This window comes from Anas platyrhynchos, chromosome 4 (genome assembly GCF_047663525.1).
Source record: "Anas platyrhynchos isolate ZD024472 breed Pekin duck chromosome 4, IASCAAS_PekinDuck_T2T, whole genome shotgun sequence".
NCBI lineage: Eukaryota > Metazoa > Chordata > Aves > Anseriformes > Anatidae > Anas > Anas platyrhynchos.
Window position 1 is genome coordinate 5,713,618 of NC_092590.1, and position 23,622 is coordinate 5,737,239.

Below are 23,622 nucleotides of genomic sequence, written 5' to 3' on the forward strand. Positions count from 1 at the left end.
CGTTTTTCAGATACGATAATGTGGCACCAAAGTCTCACAGACTACGTTCCAATTCTCTAAACAGGAACTAATTTTCCTAAGCGCATTACAGGGGACCAACCCAGAGTTACAGCAGCATCCTTCCTGACCTTAGACCAAGCCCAAATCCAGCGGCGACTCCACTGAACTGCAACAAGAGCCCGCAGCCACTGCGCAGAGCTGACCCACTGCCCTCTGCCCTGCAGGTGAGCCCAGCCCCACACACCACCAGGAGGCCAGGACGTCTCCGAGGCTCTCTTCCACTTGCAGATCTCTCAGTCCACGTCCTATTTCAGAACAACCCAACCGAGCTCAGTGTGCATTAATATAAAAACTAAGGGGTATTAATAGAGTACCCTAATGTGATTAGACACGTTACAGTGCACTCAGACTCACCTTAGAGTCCCTATACTTAATAGGCGTATGACACAGAGAAATGGATTTCTTGTTTCAAGCGTGTGACTTCTCTTGCACGAAGGTCAAGAACAAAATGCAAGCAATGCACGCTCGCTCCCCAGTATTTCACAGATAACTCTTTCAACAAAGACAGCTCACAACGCGGGAGAGCCGTTTGGAAGAATTTAAGACCCTAGCACGAACTTGTTAGTAGTCCTGGAAAAACAACAACACATCACTGCAGCACCCAGTCTGGATCAATGACTGGAGCAAGGGAACAACAACAAGGAAATGTGAAGTAAAGGTTAATTGCATACAGGGTTGTGTCAGTGCTATAAAACCAGCTCAGCTAAAATACGTTAAGTGACCTTGGGTGATAATTGCTTGGAAAACCAGGCAGGCAGTTTCCAATAGGAAGCACAACTCAGGCCATTTTTAGAATAAACACCTAGAAACAACCGATATTATGTGAATTACTTCAAAAACTGAGCGTCCTGGTCACGGCACGAAGAGCCAAAATACCACTTTCAAGGTGTTTGCTTCGGGGGAAAGACCTTTAAGATTATCTTCTACTAATCTTATCCACTGCTGCTCTTCCTAGGCAATCCCAAAGAGCACACAACACAGGCTTTTTTTTTTTATGTTTTATGATTTCCTATTGCTCCACAGCCATACTACAGCGAGTGCGCAAACAAGCCATAAAAGACAGGATCCCGCTTAATACCTGTCCTAACACCGGCACTTTTATTGGCCTCCTCCCTTCGCCGCTTAACTCCTTTCCCCCTAAACCCCACAGAGCCGAGGGGGCAGGACGCCAGCCCATGCCCCTCGCCGTGAGGTCTCCCGACCCCGAACACCTGCGGTGCCCCCCTTTAGCCCCCCAAAACTTCTCCCCTGCGCTGAGGCAGCCGGCGGCCCCTCCTTAGGGGCGCTCGACGGGCGCCTCCGGGCGGCTGGGGCTGCCCCCTCCCCTCCTCGGGGCTCGCCTCAGGGCTCGCAGCCCCTCCTCGCCCCACAACGCCGCCCCCCGGCCCCCCACCAAGGGCACGGCGCTGCCCGCTCCCCCTCCCCGGGGGACGCCACAGGGGCGCTGCTCCCTTCCCCCGCGGCCCCTCTGCATCCCGCTCCCCGCCCGGCCGGCACCGCGGGGTGCTGCCCGGCTCCCTCACCGCTCTCTCCTCGGGGCCGCTTCTCCTCGTCGCTGCCTCCGTTAACGCCGCCGCCGCCGCCCCCCGCTCGGGGCTCCGCTGGCCGCCCTTCAGCCCAGGCCCTGCTCCCTGCGGCGCTGCGGCTCCGCTGCACCTGCGGCGGGGCCGGGAGGAGGAGAGGGCACCCCCGCTCCGTCCTCCCTCAACTTCTCATCCCTCCCCTCCGCCTCGCCGCCCCGGCTCTGCCCTCGACCCTCCCGGAGCCAGCGGCGGCCCCTGGGCCAGACGAGCGGAGGCTCCCCCCTGGCCGGCACCGGCGAGCCGCTGTCCGGGTCCCCGGGCGCCCTGCCGCCCCATGCACTGCCCCGGCGCCCCGGACGGCGGGCAGGGGCTCCCGGCGGGGCAGGTGCCCTGGGCACGCCTCTGGCGGGTGGGACCGGGGCCGGGCTCCGCCAATCGGCCCCGCTGCGGCGGGAGGAGGAGGAGGAGGAGGAGGAAGGAGCGGCCCCGGGGGCACCCCGCAGCCTCCGGGTGCTCCTCGTCTCCTCACGGGGCGGCCGGGTCCTGCCCAGCGCCCGGCTCGCTCCGTGGTGGCTGTGGAAAAACACGAGGCACGGGCGCTCACGAGCCCCTCATTTTTGTCTCCCCGGTTCGTTAGAGCTAATTACGGTTGCTTAATCGATCCTAGCTGCCTCGGGTGATGCACGGCCCCTTGTCCTGCCGAAAATGTGAGGTTCCTACTGCTTGTGAACCCTTCCTGGGGAAAGCTGCCTGACAGGGCACATAGCACTTCTGGTCCCTCTCCTCCGCCATCCTCAAAGAGACCTTACAGCAGGCTGCCAACTCTCACCCGGCAAAACTTAAATACAATTGGTAATTCTCCAATAATTATTTCTGTATGTGTCTGTGGCTTTATTTTAACTCACATACCAAACAGAATGGTAATAGACACAGCTGACAACGAAATTCTGTGAGACAACAGGCCACGCACCCCCACCCACCACACACCTTTTAAAAACAAATTGTTCCTCGTGAACGAGTTGTAAGTTCATAAGTGTTTTTTTGGGGGGTCTACTGAGGTAAATGGTTCTTCCTGTTGAAGTTCTTATAATGAGCTTCAAGGGAAAAGAAGTTTCAGGTAGCCTTTCTGATGTGGCTGAAGATCAAGTTGCTCCTTCAATAAAAGTGGAGGTTTATGTCCTATCAGCCAAAGCAAGGAAGTTAATGAAATTTATAATCCATCTTTAGGTAAGGTGAAAGAATGCCACGATAAGAAAACTCGACATAAGCTTTAAATTGATCTCCATTCTAGTAAAGATGGCTTGCAAAAGGAAATGAAAGGTTAATTTAAGTTAATCCCATGTATTTGGGACATAGAGCTTCCTACGATATTCATCATCATGGCACATCTTAAGAGCTCTTGCATTTCCCACATTAAACCAATCATTAAAGTTACTCAAATCTCATGCCCCATGTGACATCTAGTCAAGATTAAATCAGGTGTTAGGCTTTAGTGGGCGATACCCAGATCCTACAGGCTAATAGTGGCAGTTAGCTTTCAGGTAGGTGTTGAGGAGCATCTGCAAATCGGGTTCTGAAGTTAAATGCTCCAGAATCAAGCATATAGAGCCATTATTGTACTGAAAGTTTTTGTTACTTCCAGGCAAAATAAAATTCAAACTGTAATGCTAGTCGAAGGCAGAAAGGAATAGTTGAATAAGTTCAGCTTCTCTGAATGTCTGAACTATCGTCTTATTCTAGTGATAATTGACTTAGTAAAATCCAAATTAAACGAATCCACTTTTAGGTTAATAGTGGGCTTAAGACTAGATTTGAACCAAATGCAAATTTTGTTCAGGCTTCCCTGCAACATATTCATATTTCCTGCATGTTTCTGAGTGTTCTTCTCATTTCTTCGTTAGCAACTTTAATAAAGCTGTTCTGGTTGTGGAAATAGAAACGCCCCAAAGTAGCTATTGATGCAGTTATCTGGGGAATTTTAATAAAGTTACTTATCTGACCTCAGTAAGAAATCATTTAAGAGACTTTTCATAGAATTTCTTACTGAAAATGTCTCACAGTGATGGTAACATTTTGAATTTAATTACTACATACTATTTAATACTAACTAAAGAGATAATGTTGCTTCTAGAGTTCAGATCTTGGAGAGTGTTTTTTTCTGTTTGCAGAACTATGTCGTCTTTCTGCAAGAGTTTATGTCATAAAAATATAGAAATACTGCATTAATTCCAGATTTGTTTTTCTTCAGACTTCTTTTCTTAGACTGGACAATGCATGTACATTAAATGGAAAATTATGTCTCTTATGATTTTCTCCTGATTTGCGCTGCTCTCTTGGTAAAAGAGAGTAATTTCCTAGATTCCTGGATTGTGATGATTAACATACAATTCTTCAGCTATTTTTTCCTAGTTTCTCCATTGTTTTGACTATAAACATATACTTTAAGGATTTCTACAGGGCAAAGTAGAAGTATAACCTTTCTTGTAACTTATGTAAGATAGTGTTAGCTAATTTTGGTTGTTAATTGGTATGAGATCATAAGTAGCCAAACTAATTTATTTAAATAAGGTTTTTAGTTCTATTGCCTTACCAATTTGCCAGATGGATCTAATTATCTAAAATGTATATTATCTAATTTAATTGCAGTGTTGCCAGACAACCACCTCTTTCAGATCTACTTGCCACATCTTGTGACGTTGTTCACAGATGCACATAAGCCCCATTAAGGTGTACAGAAGGGTCTGCCTTTACTGTAGGCAACTCTCGGCCTTATTATCTCACATAATTGACCACTTTCACAAAAGTGGTGTTTATTCTACTGGTATAGGTTTCTACCATAACCATATGTTGTAGCTCTGAATGGTGGTTTCCAATAGACAATAACTATTGTTTTATCATGCTGCATTTTGTGGATTTTGTAAGTATGAAATGGTAATTTCCAGTTGACTAATAGATACCTGGGAAGCAGCAGAACATGGGGCTTCTCTGTCATTTTTTCACTTAGAGGAGAAACCTGTGGTGCAGTTACAGTTGTCTCTGTGCAACCTGTATGTTTACAAAACATAAGTTCTGTTTCCTTGAGTAGTAATTTCAATAAAAGAAGAAGGACTCATCTATAAACAAAGTTAGGTAAGATCTCGTCTTTGTCTACTGCTTGTCTGGCAATACTGTAACTTTCTGAGGAGTCTTTTCTTCCGACTTTATTTTTTATTTGTTAACTGTAAGGCCAGAACACTTTCATGTAGAAAAATGTTAAAATTATTAATGTTGCTTTGCTGTTGTTTTAAAATACGTATTATGGTTAGCAAAGATACAGCGTAGAGTGCGTAAAGTGTGTAAGGGGGTAGAGCAGCTGCCTTACGAGTAGGGACTAAAGAAGCTGGCACTCCTCTGTGTAGAAAGGAAAAAGCTGAGAGGTAGGATATGGTGAAGATTTATTAAATGGTGAAAGAAGTAGAGCAAAGAGATACGCAGCTCTTATTCACTAGATCCTTTAATCCAAGCACCGTGTGATTCTCAGTGCAGCAATTATCAAAACAGACCAAAGAGATGAAAGGAGCAGCTGAACTTGGTTATTTATTAACAACGGAAATTGTGGAAGCACACAGTTTCAGTATGTTTGGAAAGGGGGTAAGCATTTTTATGGCTACAAGTCCATAAATGACTATTATAGGGTAGGGTTACACCTGCAATTGTGGCAGCACAATCAGTGTTTGACCTAGGGAAGAGAGAAGAATTGATTACAGGAGGTGGCTGGGCTCTCACATTCTCTCTAAAGTTTTGGTTTTTTTCTTCTCTTAGTGGCAGAAACTGTGTGGTGGCTTGGAGGGGCTTGGTTCACTCAGTGTATTTCTTGTGTTGAGAACTCAGCTCAAAGGCATGTGAACTCACAAGTCAAGTTTTTTATTTGTTGTGGGGAAAAAAACAACACACAACTAGCTTTGTATCAATTTAAACAGAGAATAAAAACTTTGAAAAACGAGATTTGAAAAATCTAAGGACTCTTGTTTTTCTTGTTGGTAGTAAATGGGAGTGTGTTTCTTCAAGGTTTAAGCTCTGGAAAATTAAATTGTGTACTTTCTTTTGAGCACTTTGAGGTATTAAGTTTGTATAGATGTTACTCTGAAATGTAATATTCAGGTAGGAAGGCTAGATCTGTGGATATTTCTTGATTGCTTTTTGTTGTTGTTAATTATTGTGATATTTTGTTCATTTGTTTTCCATTTAGCTATAATTCACTGGAATCAATTCAAAGCCTGTGTAACTCAGTGTATTGTTCTCACAGTGTAATGCTATTTGACATCGCACGCTTGAGTTATTCTTTAATAGTGCAATAGCCACTTAGGCCTTTTTTTAAAAAAAGGCAGAAATACCAAGATTTGGTGTTTGTGTTTATATTCCGACTGAGCTGTCTTCTTTTCAAAGTATATAAAAAATCTGCACTAGAAAAGTCAGATCCAAAGTTTTATTTATTGTTTCTGTCCGTAAACTTCTATGTTGAGTTATGATGCCTTCTTTAACTCTTTGGGAAGTGAAATGGAAGCCAAAAACTGAAAAGTTATTGGTATCGTTCAAATGAAGTTTCAAATGACAAATTATTGTTGCATCTTTTACCAAGCTAATCCAGATAAACTCTCAAACCATCTGTATGGCTTTGAAGATTGTATTTTTAGCTGTAGTTAGAAATACTTGATTATTTACAAATGTAACTCTTTATTTTTCAGGCTTCCAAACTCTGTGTGCAAGTAATGCCATTTACAGCCATTGTTATCCTGTTTAAAGAAGGTAAGAGCTATAATTTTACTTCAGTAAGCTTGAGGAAGAGAACAAATAGCAGACACTAGTGATGGTCTTTTGTCATTTTAAAATATCAAAAGGTATTACAAAATCAAGTGTTTAGAGTCTATTGTTATGCTGTGAGGCTTACTTAATCTACTTAGTTCGTTAAAGATGAAGAAGAGGTTACAAAATGCTGCAACTACTACAATTAAAAAAAAATAAATCTTCTAAATACTTAGCAAAGCATGGAGGTGGTACTAATTTTTAATCCTAACAGATGCAGGCTGCTTTTTGAGAACCAAGTAAGATTGCTCTGGTTTGTTAGCTACATATTGTAATAGGTACTGAGTTAAAAATCTGACTGCGTACAAGGTGAAACAATCCAAAAAAATAAAAAGCCTGGATGTGCTTTGATTTTATACTACTTTGATACACGATTTTAGGAAGTACTGGTTAGGCTTGCAGATAGTTATAACTTAAAATCTCACATGACAATAAGCTGTGGTGCTGTGGTTGATGTTATCTTTTTTTTAAAAAGCAGAAAAGGCTAGTAGTGTGTGACCAAAAATAAATAAGGTACCTAATAGTGCTCAGAGGTTGTACTAAAACATCTTGCTGTTTGAGAATAAAAAAAGGCAACAAACAGATCTATTACTCCAGTAGTGTTTTATTTGATTCTTGTAACATTTCCCACTAATAAGAGTATTGGCTTACTACACCTACTAAAAAAACCACCAGACCCAAAAACCTTTGTGAATTTCATCTGTTCTCTTTACCTCACCTGAAAGGCAGGAGTAACAAAGAGACCCAACATGTCCCTCAGTAAGGACTCAAGGAAATAGTTAACTGAACTGAGATCCAGCTGGTCATTTGGTACTGGGGTAATTGACAGGGGTGTGGTATGGTATGCTTGTGTGTTCAGTTTTCTGTTTTATAAATGGGTGTTCATAGTCGTAATTGTAGAGTGGCAAAAGCCTGACTAAACAAATACTTACTCATATGGGTTCTACATTTACTCTTAGTCTCATGAAGTAGACTTTTTTTTTTTTTTTGGTTCAGTTTTGAGAGGGTAAGATAAGATAGATAAACCACATTGGTCTCAGTGTTATGTCTTTGTTGTCAAAGGTCACACTTGGCAATAGTTTAAAAAAATATGCTAAACAGTGTTTCAGCCTCCAGAGAAGAGTTCAGGTCCTTCCTTCCAACAAGACACCTTCTATCACCTAGGACAGAGCTCTAGCTGCGCTCATTCTCCTTGGTTAACTAATAATGACTGTAATTTTTTGCACATTTTCCGTTTGTCATAACAATACTGTTTTTATAATGAGCTTGATGAGTCTATGAAAGACATTGTAGGACAGAGTTCCTGCAATAGTAGGATAAGAGTCTCAACCCAGGAGGTCCTTTTCAGTCCCAAATTGTTGACTAGAGACTTACAAAACATGAGGGGGGGTGGGGAAGAATAGGACTCCTCAGCCTTCTTGTTAGGACGTTTGTATGGGGTACAGGGCAAAGATCCTGAGTTTCCAATGCCAGGTGACTGTTTAATATAAATACTCTGCCTTTGTGACACAGAAACTAGGAGAGGTAGGGCGGACTGTGATCCAGAAACTGGATTTATTATAAAATAAAACAACAATGCAATGAATCAAAATGGCTAGGGTAATAAAATATGGCCACTGATTCAAGTCCACAAAGCATGAAGAATGTATTAAGTTTTAAGTGCCATAGGTCAGCCCAGCAGCTGTGCAGTGCTTTAGTAAGTCAGCAACATCTAGTATTAAATTCCTTGTGACATCTGTATACCTTCACTAGCAATGCCTGTTAATCTTCTTATAAGCCTTGCATTGGCTGTGATGAGAAGCATACCAAAATCACTCTGTGTACCAGCAACACACCAAACAGAAGTTTAACAATGTTTGAGTAGCCACCAGCAACTCACAGTGTCACGTATTCTAAACAAATTCTTCCCTTGCATACCTGTGTTTCAGCCTGCAAACACCAGTATCCTCTCACTGTTGTACTGAAGTCATCACCATCCGTTTTAAAACTCGACAGATGAAATTTTTGTAATTTGTCTACAGAACTAGAAAGGCGTTCCTTTTTGCTCTTCGGTTTCTAAAGTAGTAAGTGTCTTCACTGAATTTTCTTGTCCCTGTTTCATTTTTGCATGTTCCAGTACGTGCTTTGAACTACTTGCCACCTTCCTTGCTTTTAAGCAGCCCTGGTAACAAAAGCGTTCTGTCAGGTTCTCTTCTGAGTGCTGCACAAGCCTTTTTCTATCTTACACCTTTTTTCAACACATCTGTGTGCTACAAGCATCATAGTGTGTTTCCTTTCTTCCATTCACATCTAGGAAATGTATCCATACTCTGCAATTCCACAATCAAAATCTATTTGAGATGCCAGCCATTTGAAACTAAGGTTCTTTCTTGTTTTTATTAACTAGCCATTCTGGAATACAGGCTGTGCAATTTTATACTGCCTCTTCTGTTACAAGTGGCTTTACATTTTCTTATAAAAACACCGTGTAATTATTCCAATATTAATTCTGTATTTTTTTAATCAGTTTTTAAAAGTATATCTGCTGACACTTCCTAAAATATTTTTTCCTTTTCTTCCACCTATTCTGTTATCACTGGGCTGAAAACAAGCAGAAAGCTTGTAGACCTGAATGTGTGGAATGATTCACTTAGGGCAGGGGACGTGCTTTGGAACAAGTTGAAATTAATTTTCTCCCCAAACTACCCTTACTTGTTAAGTTTGTAGTGTGGCCTTCTCTCATTTTTAGGAGGGGTGCTAAATACCTGAAGAAGGATGGGAGATAAGCTTCCAAGAAGATCAATTCTTGATTTCCCTTTCTCCCCAAATCAGAGAAAAGAACAGTCTTAGCAGAGCAGACTTCCAACAACCCATGAAAAAATTTGAAAATTTTAATTACATATTTAACGTATATATAGATACTGGAAATCTGTTTCCAATGCTAGCATACTTATTATTTTTCTTTTACACCAGTGGTATGACATGAGTAGTCATTGATATGTGTATTTGACTATGTTTTTCAGATGAATAACCCGTGCACTAACTTTTGAACTTACTTCATGTATTTAATAGTTTAGATTAAATTCTCAACAGCGTAATGGCAAAAAGCTGTGTAAAATAAGAATGTCAATCAGAACAAGGAATTTTGTTTTAAATAGGATTTATGTAGCGCCAATGCTGATATTCTATAGAAACAAATTCTAGAAAATCTACTGTAAACAGTTTCAGGAATTAACTAATATTTTACATAATTGAAATACACATTATCCCTCCTTTTTGAATAAGCATTTTGCTTGCTTTTGTTTCCTAGGTATCTTTCCTCCCTTTCCCCTTCTGGAGGGGGAAGTTTGTATTAATCATCACAGTTTATTTTCTTTGTCTTTCTACAAATATATTGTAAAATGTAGTTCTCTGAATACAGAGCTATTTAGCTTGTATCTTGTTTGCATCTATGAACAATGGAGAATGTTGTTAATCACTTTTAACAAGCATACCTGTAAATCTCCTATGCTGATTACTACTAAAGATTTTCTTAAAGCTACAGCTTTTCCTATAACTATAGTTGAATGTTGCTGTAATGATGTTATCAAGAATCTTAGGTGGTGTTTGTTACTTCAGTTTTCCTTTTGATAAACTTTCTTGACTAATGCAATTTGCTTTTGTTTATTTTTCCCCTAAAAAAGTCACAAGCTTACATTTTATGTTCCTTACATAGGGAATAAGATGAACTGTGTTCACTGATTCGAATGCAGCAGATACTTAGATTTTACATCTGAAGTACTTAATATCTAGAACAAGGAAATCTGAGCTCTATTTCCTTTTGCTTGAAATCAGGTGAGGAAGGAGAATAATTTTCTACCCAACACTGTCATTTCTGCTTAGAAACAGTTAATACTCCTGTAACCTCGTCCATGCTTACAAGCTACCAAGGAAACTGAGGTTGGACAGGATTAGTAGAACGAATAGATAACTGCTGACAGAGAAACTGCTAACAGAGACGTTGGCCCAAATTTGTGATGGAGGGAGAGCAGATGAAGCATTTCTTTATGCAGAAATTTTCTAGCTCCTTTGCAGTCATGTGCTGATGCTGTCTTACAATGATACATTCCATGTGTTGTCCTGCTCATATGAATGATCTTCTGCATGACCCTGGATGAACCTTTGGTGATTTAGTTGAAGCTATTATCTGTGACTGTGTACATTTATATTAAAGTTCTCTTGGGAGCTTTGAGTAATATATTGAACATTTTGCTAAAGGAAATTGATTCTTCTCAGTTTTGTTTTAAGGCTGTGTAAATTATACAAGTGGATCAAGATATTTGGAGTAGTGATCCATTACACTGTAATTTTTCCCATTATCCTATTAATCTAGTAGGAAAGAGAGAAACTTGGATGATTATCTTCTGAGATTTTTGGATCTATGTGCTTTATTTTTCTGTGAACGGGGAAGTGTACTAAAATCCACTATAGAAATGTTCTACATCTTGATTTGATTATTTGGAAGCCATGGTGAATCTTCCTTCTGCAGAAGAGAAGTCTGGTGCTTAATGTTGACCCAGTAGGAGTTTTAGAATGAAGTCTGGAGATCCTGCCTATCCACAGTAGCTATGACCAGTAACAGAGTGATCCTTGGTCATGAGAATCAGAATAAATTAAGTTGAAAGGAATATCAGGATGTTGTCTAGTCCAGCCCCCGCTGAAAGCAGATCATACTAGTTTTGGGTGCTCATGGCTTGTCCACATGACTTTTGAGCACTTCCAAGGATGGAGGTTTCACAACCCATCTGTGGAACTTTTCCCAGCGTTCAACCACCCTCATGGCAGCTTTTTTTTTTCTTTTTTTTTTTTTCCAGACAACTAACTAGAATTTTCCTGTGGTGATGATCTTCATGTCCATTGTCTCTCATGCTGTCAGTTCATCTCCAAAAAGAGTCCGGCTCAGTCGTCTTTATACCATCCCATTAGATAGACATCGGCCTTTTCTCATCAAGGCTGAACAAACTCAGTTCTCACATGTCATGTGAACACAGACTATAAACTCAATTCTGCCTCTAGGAAGATGAACCAAAGAGTTAATCGTTTATAGCCATCTGTAGACATGTTGCTTGCTGCTGTGTTTTGTACCAGTGGAAGGAAACCTTTTAAGGCTTGTTCTCATTCATAGGTTCAAAATAGAAGACGTTAAACTAGCTATCCATCTATATTCTTTCTGTCTTTGTTGAAGTGTGGATTTTGGACCACAGCACACATCTTGGGCCTCTTTTACAAATCTGGGTTTATGTTGAACTGAAACAGTTACCATAATGATAGTATTTTGAGAACAAATTTAATTCATATGTTCATGGCTCAGATCAATTCTTGAAATCTGCGAAGGCTGGAGTGAAGACAGGAGTGGTTCCTCTCTTTGATTTATTTCATCTCTGTGAAACAGCTGAGAAAGCACTGTTGAAGGAACTCATTACCAATAGAGGAAATTTGAGAGGTGGAATTAAAAAAAAAAAAAATGGCATTGGTAAAAGCAGGGCATGACTGGAAGTTAAGGATAGATCATGAAAATAAAAGAGCAAACTATAATTACCGTGTGACATGCAAATGGTCACAGAAATCACTGTGTACATCTTATCAGGCTCAGGGTTTTGTGGATCTAAGTCATTGAGGAACAGGAAATTACTTCTTTTTCTTTTAACTCCACAGTAATTTATTTGTGGGCAAGATAAGAGGAAAAAATAATACAAATATTGCAAGAGAGGAGTCATGGAAACCATTGAGTTGCATTTCTGTGGAGTAGCGGGGGGAAATCATTGGTAGAAAGGGGAGGAGAAATTTGCATTTCAGCCACTGTTTTGAATAATGAAATATTTATTCCCGAGGAGAAGAAAAACGGAAACAATAGAGCTGTGTTTGTAGTAAAATGGTCATTTGTCCAGACTCTGATTTCTGGTTCATCAATACCTCTTTGTGAGAGGTACTTCCCTGAAATATGCCTTTGTTTCAAATGGAATGCATCCAGGGGCGTATAGTGTAAGGAGTCTCAGTTGAACAGGCTTAAACAAACAATAAGACAGTGCAAGGACTGAAATTAAAATGTATATATACTTTTTCTGTACCATGTTCTATTCGTTACCTGATTAAAGCACAAACCAAAGCAGTGTCTTGAAGCTTCCAACCAGATGAGTTACAGCTATGTTATTTTTTTTTTTAAAGCAAAATGCAACATCTTTCAAAAGGCAATTACCCCGCTTTTCATACTGATTGACTAGGTTCTAAATGATGAAAATAAACTGCAGAGCTCTTTCTATTTTTGTTTGGTCACAAGGACGAACACCAGCTTTTTTGTCTTTTCCCAGACCACTGAGCCCAGCAATCCAGGGTTATACTTAGAGGTGGTAACAGAGATGACTTCAGGGCACTTTCAGTGCAATACATCTATTTTCCCAACAGGCCATCTGCTTGCCCAGAGGCTGCAATAGTTTTTCTTCTCTCCATTCCCCAGTATTATTTGTTGGGAGCAATTAAGAGCTAGGAATCTTGTATTAATACATTTTTATTGGTCATGTCCCTGTTGTGATGGCAGTGTGTTTTAAGGCTTCCTTTCTCTGTCACAGAACCACAGCGTGGCCTAGTCATGGCAGAAGATTTTGATCACAAGGAGACCTGCATCAGTGCTTTTTTTCTGCAGTGAATCTTTTCTCTTCCATTTGCTAAACATAAGGGTCAAGAACATTTCCCCAGATTCCTTGCCAGCCTAGTTCCAATTTGAAAGCCAGCTGGGTGCATCCCACCTCTCTGTTGTGTGCTTTTGCCAAATGCTTGAGTCAAAAGGACCAGTCACCAAGAAGTATAAAAGATGACTGCTATATTATAGTCAGATAGAGATGATGCTCTACCAGTGGAATCGCCTAGTGCTGCTCTAGAGGTAGATTAGTCTGCAGCAAGGCTAGATGAAGCAGAGCTCTGCCACCTGCTTGGTGGTGCTGCAGGTGGTGTGTGTTTTTTGTTTGTTTGTTTTGTTTTTCCCATCGGTAAAATGATTTACACATATTTTTGATACAACAGAGTTCTTCCAAAGCAGTAAACAGCATGCAACGATGCTGTGATTTCCACAGCAAAATGACATGTACCAGAAGGCTGGCTTCCAAGGAGCAAGGTGCACGCAGTTGAGAAGCAAGGTGCAAAGTAAGGACAAGGATAGCAGGCAGGGGAGAGACAGTTTCTGCCCCGTTGTAAAATCAGTAAATGCCATAGTATCAAGGGATAGATATGACTAAGAACCAGAAAGTGAGGAACTACAGGAATAATAAATCATAGAGAACGTAGATGTGAAGGCAGAGAATTAGGAGCATCTGAATACCACGGTGCATGGAGAGTTGACAGAAGTCAGGACAAGTCAAAGAATTTTTGAGGTGACTTGGCAAGGTTGGCAATAGTTTCTTTGTTGTATCTATACGATAGCTTGGTTTCAATAGCATGAGCATCTTTAAGTCTGCACAAATAATTGACATGTTCTGCTCACAGAACAAAACATAAATTCAGCCCAATGATTTCATATGAACATATGAACATGAACACATGAACAGTATTTTTGCTACTGAAATAGTACTAGTGAAAAACGTTGCGGTTACTTTCAACAAAATGAAAGAAATTATAATAAAATTTAGCTGTTCATAAACACTGACAACCACAGGGATGAGCAGATGGTGTCACACCTTGCTCTCTGGCATGGATCAAATCCTTCCTCTCACCAATGGGTCTTTAAAAATCTCTCTCACTCCCAGGGTAATGCTACCTTTCCTTTGCATCATCACAGTATTAAAGAATACTAGTGTTGTCTTTCAGTCATTTGAAATATCAAGGAAAAGCAATGTTTTCTGATCATCATCAAGTATGGATGTACATAAGTGCAACATCTTAGCAGATAAATCATGAAAGACCTGTCCTGCAATATGTTGGTTTCTGCTTGTGGGAACATTTAGAGAGGAAGATACAAGCTTTGAGCCTCTTTGAAAAGAAAGAGGTTTGAAATCCTGTTTTTTTTTTTTGTTTTTTTTTTTTTTAAACCAAGGAAAATGGCATATAATTAAAAAGATTATGAATAAAATAAGAGCTTTAAAATAATTGATTCTAGAAATATTTTCAGCCTAATTTCAGTTTTGAACTGACAGATATATTTTGGGGTGAATAAATTCACAATGAAACAAAAAAGCTGCAGTGTTTTAATTATTGTGCTGCATGCAATACATCTAAAACATTGGGAGCCAAAACGTTTCTCAGTTTTATGCTTACATATTACAGCTATTTGTTACAACCAAGGCATAATGTTAAGATGGTAATTTAGACATAGGATTCATTGTTAGCATTAAAGACCTCACTGAGGTCTGCAATAATGCTGTAAAATTATATTGCTGTATAAGCTTCCAAGCACAGATGTGGAGAAAAAAAGGATGAAAGACAGCCATGGGTATCTCATTCTGTTTGAGTTAGGTGCAGTACTGGTGAAGTTACTTATCTTTAAAGCATACAGCAAGAGAAAAATTACTAACAGGCCACTTTATATCTGTTGTGGGATAAAGATCCTGTAAATGTTTTTCTTAAGTTATAAAAGAGGGTGTATCCTCACGACATGAAACCTTGAGCTATCACAAGATCTCAATTCTTGTCTTACCCGTCAAAAGATCTGCTGGAGTTCATTTGCTTCTTTTCTGCCAGAACAGATGGCACAGAGGCAAAAGGTGCTGGAATAAGTGTGGTCAAGTCAACAGAGCAGTCAGGTAATTGTAAAGACAGTGTTTCATTATGTGACAAGTAAGGACATGATACCCATAGTGACTCAGAAACTGTGTAGTAATCCATGCTGTACTGCAACTGTAGATAAGAAATAACCCTCAAAACCTTGACTCCAAATTGTAATTAGGTGTGAAATATCATACAAACCTTAAGGCATCTGTGAAACAGTGTGCAAGTGGTATTAGTGTGGCTATTGTGTAGAGAATAGCAACTGAATTTTAGACAGGAGTTGCCAAAATGCTTTTCAGTCGCATAGTAAGCATGAAATCAAACATACCTTACTCTGTCACTTCTGATGTATGTGTGGTTATAGCTTATGTTGACCAAACCGTGCATTTAAGGAGTCATACAATTAGTGTAATCAGTAAGAAAGCATTGTCATCTGTTTCTTAAGCATCATTGATGAGCTTCTCACAAAGTGAGTGTCCCACATCTACGTAGCTGGAAACATTGACATAGATACCTTCCATACATTGTATGCGAAATGACCGAGTATGGTGCCTAGTACAATTAGATGTCACCATTTGGGGGGTGCTCTGCATGGTAATAATTGACTCCACTTTTAAATGCGAGTTTTGCTGGGTCACTAAATTCTCTAAGTGCAGGAAATTGGATCTTAAATTACTCTGGCATTCTTGATCATTAACGTTGCTTTCCTTTATGGGGAGTCTAAAAAGGGAGTGTTCGTATGAGAACAGACCACTTTTGGACTAGGGTCTCTAAGGCTCCTTATCCCAGAGGCAAAAACCTGGAAAACTTCTGGTCCCAGGCTTTGAGTAGAAGTATGAATGAAAATCTTTGTCCAGTTTGCCCCGAGAAGCCAGTCACATCTCCACTCACTGTGGGTTTCAAAATAGATTTTAAAATATTTATATACCATCACAAAATACTGCGTTTAAAGGGAATGGATATTTTCCCAATGCTAAAACTTCTGAACATCCGCAGCAAGTCTTCTCATGTATAGGCCTTAATATTGCAGTCTGATACTGGCTTCTGTTTACTTCAAGGCTGCTGTGTAGTTTCACTAGTTCTGAGCAAACTTTACAACTGCATTAACAGACGAGAAGGTACATGTGTGTGTATGTATATTCTCTATAGAATATAAGCCAGTCATATATAAGCCAGTCAACCAGTCACACAAGCTTTGTTTAGTACAGAGGATTTGTCACTCCTAGTTAAGGGCTGACGGTGGCATCAGAATTGTTTCCCAAGAAGGGCATAGAAGCTCGTCGGTTCTGTTACAGCTGTGATGTAAAAAGTGACCACGAAGGTCTGTGGAAATTGTGGTGACTTTATAGGGTGTATTTATTGTGCATAGAGAGGAACTGTACAATACGGCATATTTTTTTTTTCCCTCTCACCAGACCTCGGCAACAAAACTCAGCCAGACTGGGTTTGTGTTATTTCTCATGTCCTTTTGGTAATGGTTGGCCAAGCATGTGTCCTTGGGGAAGCCTTAGAGAACGGTTCTTGATCCTTAATGTACGTTTGCCAGAAAGTACAGCTATCCAGGAAATTTTCTGTGGCTCAGAGTATAACAAGCAGTTTCTTGGTGCTGTAGGTGATGTGATTTACTCGTCAAGAAAAGATTCCACTCGGCAGAGCCAAGATGACTTTAAGCAGGCAACTTATTTTCAAAGGCATACTTAAATGAGCAAGGAAAGGACCATTTTGGCTAAGAAGGAGGATAGAGTTGATAAGATGAAACAGCCTGTCTTCAACTCTTTTGTGTATGCAATACATAACACCAGCTCCATTTGACTGATGGCACTAGCAACATAGATTACATCCTGCTGTGTCTGGTACCATGGCAGTATATGGCATGATAGGAGACAGAATGAAAATCTGTGGACTGAAATACAGGGAAAACAAAAGCATGGTAAGCAAAAAAACTGTTGTGGAAATGCATTATACCCAGAACATTGCTGAAGCAGGAGCAAGTAAAATAATTACATGAATCTTGAGGGGGGGGGGGGAAGAGCATACAAATTTCTATTCCAAAATAGCAACATCTAGTAGAGGAAACATTTAGTAAAATAGTTAAACTAGAAAAATGTCTGTGTAAGGTTGGAAGTTATACCCTTTTTTTTAACAGCTGCATCTAAAGGCCAGAGTTATGTCCTGCTGCAACATCAAAATGATGTTAGAAAATAATTATATGCCAGCTATATGAAACGAGAAACTACAGGTAAGGCTCTGACTTTTCTGTTGTAGACTAATCCCTTTGAGATTAGTGGTTGTGTTTACCTCTCAAATTTTGACTAATTTGGGGTCTGCAGCAATACCAATTAGCATTGAAAATCAAGGAACTGTACTGCTATACTGCTTGTCATGCACTGCTGCTGTGAAAAAAAGTTATAACTTAAAAAAGCCATACTCTGTAGAGTACTACTATTATTTGTACTTGCTAACATTTCATACAGTTGCAGATTCTAATAAGGTTAAAGACTAAATAAAAAGCAAATCAATCATTTCAGGTTTAAGAGGCTTGTGATTTATGATCCCCTATTAGGGCATTGCATTAAGAAGTTAATTCTTCTGTGCCATCAAGGCAGAGGTGGAGTAATGAGTGTTGATGTCTTATTTGTGTTTGCAAGTCAGTCCTTTCATTTTGTTCAATTTCTTATTTTGGCTGGGCTGACTTTCATCACTGAGGTTTTTTTCATCACTGAGAGTTTGAAAAACCTGACTGATGCTTGTGCCACAGTGTGGTGGTTGGTGAATAGCCTAATTTCCCAATCATAGTTGTAGTGATGCTTTCTTTTTAAAAAAAAAACATTTTGGTGAAATTAGGCTGAGAGTTTAACCATGGAATGAAGAAACTGGTAGTGACTTGTTCTTTGTGAGATACTGGGAGGACTTTAGTGAGGCTTAAATAGAGGCTTAACTCTGTCTCTCTCCACAGGGATAAACTTCCTGTCTGTCACGCATAGTTTCAAACATCTTCTAAAAGAGAAGGAAAGGGTTATAGATATGTGACCCTGCATAACAAATCCTGCAGTAACAAGCTCATGTGGAGGGACCCATGCTGAGCATTCAGATTTCCTGTGTGATGTTGGAAGGGCATCAGGTGCTGGGTACTGCACAACTCTCCCTGGTTTTCAAATGACCCTCCAGCCCATCTTGTCTACCAGCCATCCATATAGAGAAACTGCCTTTGAAGCCCACTAAAGATCTGAATAAATATTTCAATTCTTCTTATCACTGGTATAAGAACAGATGACAATTCCCTTCTTAGTCTTCATGCTTGACTCACTCTTAGGCAAAAATCACTGGATCATGTCATAGGCTGAAATTTGCCTTGCAATCCATGCAGTTTTAATCTATTTACAGTGGCAGGACTGGATTTCCCCCCCCCAGCCATGCCTGTCAATGTCAGTGCACTGATATTTAGATGTATATCTACCTAAAGCATCGTCAATTTGAAGAGGCATTGGCTTTCGCCTATATGCGGACCACTGGATTCACGAGTACAATTTGGAAATCATTTGTACGTTAGACTAGGAATGATGAGGGCTTGAAGAGCTGAAGAAAACAAAAACTCACCATTTATACTGTGCATGACTACTTAGGCAAAAGGTTTCTTAATAGCATATACATCATTTCTTTCCAGCAATAGTTTCCTGGAGGATGGGAGGTGAGGTATAGATTATGTGTCAAAGTGAATATACAGATGTCACAAATCACTGTGATGCACCATGATTGTCTAAGTATTCTATAAGGAGATAAAGTTTTTTTTCTGAAAAATATTACTATGTATGGTTTCCCTGGAAAGATTAAGAACTTCATGGACACAGAACGTTGGCTGCTCTCTGCCTTTTGAGATACACCTTGAAAAGATGGTATAAGTGAACTGTGGACCACAGATGAAGCAATGTGTTTCAAAAGGGATATATTAGAAAAAAGCAGAAGAGGAGAATTTCAGATCAGAACAAGAGTGCACTGCCCTCTTATTGTATAACTTTACATAGTTTGGGTCAGGTAATGTTACTATTGGACTTGATTTCATTGCATGCACAAAGTCAAACTCTTTTCTCTGTCAAATCTGTGCTTTTCCATTAATAGATGAGCAGGAAGATCTGTAGCAAAGTGAATGTTTGTAAGTACTAAACTCAGTTCAGATGTATGGTAAGGCTCATCATGGGATGAATGTGAAACCTCGTTAAGGTACAGCTCGCCTGTTAATAACAATGAGTCTCAAACAGTGTTGCGTGTTGAACACACATGCATAATAAAAAATTACAGAACAAAATATTGGGGGGCATTTAAATCATACTGGAAAATGTGTTATCTTTAACAGCATTTTATATCAAATGAACCATCAGAGGTATAACTGATGACAAAATGTGGTAAGATCGGGGCGAATCAACTCCGTCTCTCTACCTATCTATTTTCACTCTCATAAGCCAAAGTTTTTACAGGTCCATCTTAGCCAGGTAGAGAAGTCAGGTTAAAAAACTGCTTTGTCTCACCACAAGTGTATAAAACAGCTGAATGAAAGTGGTTCTGTAAACAGAAGTAAAACAACAGATGAGCTCAGCCTTCAAATTACTGGGCTATAAAGGAGTAAATGAACAACGATTTTATTACTGAGATTATTGTAGAATTCAGTCTATAAATTTTTTTATTCTTGCTGACTTTAGAGAAATATGAAAATACATGACAAGAAATCTATATAACTTCTGTAAGCTGAGATTCGTAATAAATTAATGTGGGTATAATGTGAATGAGAATCCCTAGCATTACATATTCCTAGTGTATATCCATTGATGTTGTGCTTTGCTATAAATGTTTTTAAAAAGCATTGGACTTGGAAGCTTAATTATTTATTGAATTAGGATGTACTTACTAAAGTCTGTTGAGCTTGAGGCTGCCTGAAGTTTCCACAACAGAAAAGTGATCCTAACAATGAGTAAGTCAAGGTAACTAGAGTAACGTGATAAATCAGGCTAACTACAGCAGTGACTGTCTTCCTAGCATGCTGCTGTTTGCTTAGTCATTGCAATCTCTTCTAAGAGAAGTCTGTGATCCGTATCAGGATTTTCCAACTGAAATCCTGTATCATAAGTACATTGTTCATGACACTGGATTAACAGCACTGGCTTTGTACTGGCTTTTTGGTTCACCTTCCTACAAAAATGTACTCTGTGAAATAATTTTAGAAACTTCTCTGCAATACGTATTTGAAAGGACACTTCACGTTAAAATTGTAGTTAACTATTTTTTTTTTAAGTTTTACTGCAATGCAATCATAGCACGAGGAAGTCTTAATGAATTTGATAAAGTCATGTAATTTGTGTTGCTTACGCCATGTACTTCTGCATATATTGCCTTTTGTGTATTTAAATGGTCAATAAAATCAACACATTTGTAATTTAAGTTCAAAGGGCTCCCGTGAGTCAGAACTCAGGAGATCTAGTTTCAGTCGCTTCATTTGTCAGGTTTTTGTGACCTCATTCACATTACTCCCACTTTTTGTTGCCTCAGTGGTATGGCTTGTGAAATTAACGTCAAACCAGTTACTTCTTTCCCAAGCTTTATCCACGTATCTTTGAGGCCTAAAGGGTAACTAATTCTACATGTTCCTTGTAGCAGGGTTGGGAAGGAATAGCGTAGATTTTGCAGCATCATTCATAAAAGCTACTGGGGAGAAAAATGCAAAGGTTTCACATTGAAAATAAAGGTTGTCTTGTCACCTTGATGTTGAATAGCGATTCTTCTCAGTGTGTGACTGCAAGATCCCCAGGCAATCAAATCTACGTAACCTTTGTTGAATGGACTTTTTCAACACGGGAAGATAGTTCTAGCTATGCAACCACTTCTTATGCTGTTTATTTATTCGGAATGGCATTTGTTTGTGCAAACCATAAGTTGACCAAAGCTAAAAATCAAGAGTTCTAGGTTTCTTATTTTTAAGGGGAAGAAACATCATGTTATAATATCTTTGACTTAGTTGAACTATGTAGTTAAGGAGTAATTTGTTTTTATTGTAGCATAAAATCTGGGTCAGCAGTGTAGTAAAAGATCTTTTAAGCCAAATCAGAGAATGGTTATACATGTATGCTGTGGTATTAAAAACCCTCTTGGTGCTAGAATGCTTTAAGGAAAATTGGCACTGTTATTCTGCACAGTTCCTCTGCACGGACAAGCCTCTCTGACCTTGTAGTAGCTTTCCCCCATGTGTTAATGATTCAAGAACTGTAACATTGCAGGATCAAATTAGTTATGCTTTAATGCCTTTGGAGGGTACTTTGGTTCTGTACCAGGCTTTCCCAGACCTGCCGCTCTGACATAGCTGTGCTAAATTGATGCATTAGCATAAGGAGGTGTGACTTAGAAATGTGTTATGTGTAGTTAACATTTTACTAGGATTAGGGACTTCCAGTTAAATTATCCAAACTCCTCATTAAATTATCAATCTTCTTGGAATCCCTGTGTAAATCAGTAGTTTGTCCAGCTGTATAGTTTGACCTCTTAATCTCTAAAGGGCAGAATCCTAAATTTCTCAGCAGATGATATGCAGCAGGAAACCTGGGACTGTATTCTGGCTCTGGCTGCAGGGATATGCTCCAGCCATGTCCCTGTGAGCATCAGGGCAGGCCTGGGGGGCACACCAGCTCTGTGCATCGCCCTGCTCCCTGCTGCATGAAGTTTGAGGAAGGGGAACAGGGAGGCAGTTCTAGAGGACACTGCTGGGCAGAACAGCACTACAAGTTTTTTTGAGAGCAGTGATCAACTTGCTCCACAGCTTAGATGTATCCAAAGACAGGTAGTATATGTGGAAAACCTGGCTATTGATATTCTCCACGTGAAATCTTTGAAGTGCTGCTGGGCCCCTTCAAATATCTAGTTCAAAATCTAGATACAGGTTTGACCTTTTCTTAATATATTTTGTATTTTAATCATAGCAAAGTCTTCTCTGATCGGACCTTTGTATATTTACAAAGAGAAATACTTTTTTTTTTTAATGCTTATTGTATGAGCAAATTAAATTGCTCTTGATGAAGAAGGCTGATGTCAGGGCAATGCCACTAACAACTTTGTTGCTGTTATCTGTGGAGCTCTGGATGCTTTCCCTTTCACAAACTTAGTGTGAATTCTAACACTTTTTCTTCCTGTTAATGTAAACTGCACATGTTGTCTAGGCCTCTTTAAAGAATAATTAGAAGAACCTAATGATCCGGCTTGCTCCCTGTGGAATTTAGAACTGAATTCTAACAAATGGCCCATTATATATATATATATATATATATATATATATATATATATTGTTTTTATTTTGATGTGTTGCTGTTTTGATTCATTCTTAGATTAGATTAAAAGCCCTTTGTTGTACCTGTCCCTTGTTTCTGACTTCACTATGTCACTGAATGCGGTGAGCTCCACGTTAGATACCAGGAAGTTACACTTTCAAGGTTTTACAAACATCAGACTCACTGTAATGTCATTCATTAACCAGTCATATGAGCTGTTTTATGGGAAAGCCCACTTTCCATTGCTGTACTACTGCTCCCAAGCAGGACTTTGGGAAACCTTGACTTCACCCTAGCTATGGCTGAATAGAATAAGCATGCGTTGTTTATGCCTGTTAAATAAAAGGCTATTAAGTAAAGAACACAACTACATTTAGAATCAGAGAATCATGTTTATGAACATAACCCAAATATTGACATATCATTGAGACCCTAAAGATGTCTCTTTAAGATTGGTGAGTAATAATACGATGAAGTAACAAAAATGTATTATATAAATCTTTAATCTCTTGGCAATGTATTTTTATATAACCTATGTACTTGCTGCTGTGATCTATGCCAGCATCCAAATAGCACCCCTAATGGCATTATAGCTAACATGCTGTTTTTTAATGCAAGTCACAGGTATGTGCTCTAAGGATTCACTCAACCTTTCCTTTCAAGTCAGAATCTATGCAGATTTCTTACCTTTGAAGAGGTTGCCCTCAACCTTTCCTCTAAAGTTAGTTCAAATTTCTTACTTCTCAAATGCATCTTTTGCAGCTTTGACAGTATAGTTACTATTTCACTAAGAGGATAATACAGAGAGTTGCAGTGTTTCTGCCAATTTCCTTTTATGTGTGTGTATATATATGTATATATTATATAAAATCTTGTATTTGGTTATTCCAAATCAATTTTATAGTGATTGCAGTAGTAAGAAATACGGATAAAAACATTCTGTTAAATGTATTAATCGGTAAGGGAAAGCTGAAATTTCATTCATATCCACAGGAAATAATGGGTATTGTTTTGATTAGAAAACCCCCCAAAAGCCCTACTTAGCTAGGCAGTTTGTAGATAATGAAGACTATTGTTTAGTTTTCATTAGTGCAATTGTTTGTATAAAGACTATTGTGGTACTGCTGCCACGGGTGCCTGGTTTTGTGCTCACATTGCTTCTTATGTAGTACATCTCTCTG

The 23,622-nt window shown here is 39.4% G+C and overlaps 1 protein-coding gene and 1 long non-coding RNA gene across 2 annotated transcripts in view; one reads left to right on the top strand and one right to left on the bottom strand.

Annotated features, from left to right (window-relative positions):
* Window positions 1-2,381, bottom strand: part of UGT8 (UDP glycosyltransferase 8) — a 41,209-nt gene extending 38,828 nt beyond the window's left edge. The window contains exon 1 of the mRNA XM_027456218.3: window positions 1,584-2,381. The gene's annotated coding sequence lies outside the window, so the exon portion shown is untranslated. The remainder of the gene's footprint in view (window positions 1-1,583) is intronic.
* Window positions 2,382-4,167: 1,786 nt separating this feature from the next.
* Window positions 4,168-20,896, top strand: LOC110353614 (uncharacterized). The gene is made up of 5 exons (XR_002404355.4): window positions 4,168-4,500; window positions 4,588-4,712; window positions 6,308-6,368; window positions 17,284-17,376; window positions 18,094-20,896. It is a non-coding gene; the product is annotated as an uncharacterized lncRNA (long non-coding RNA).
* Window positions 20,897-23,622: the final 2,726 nt, after the last annotated feature.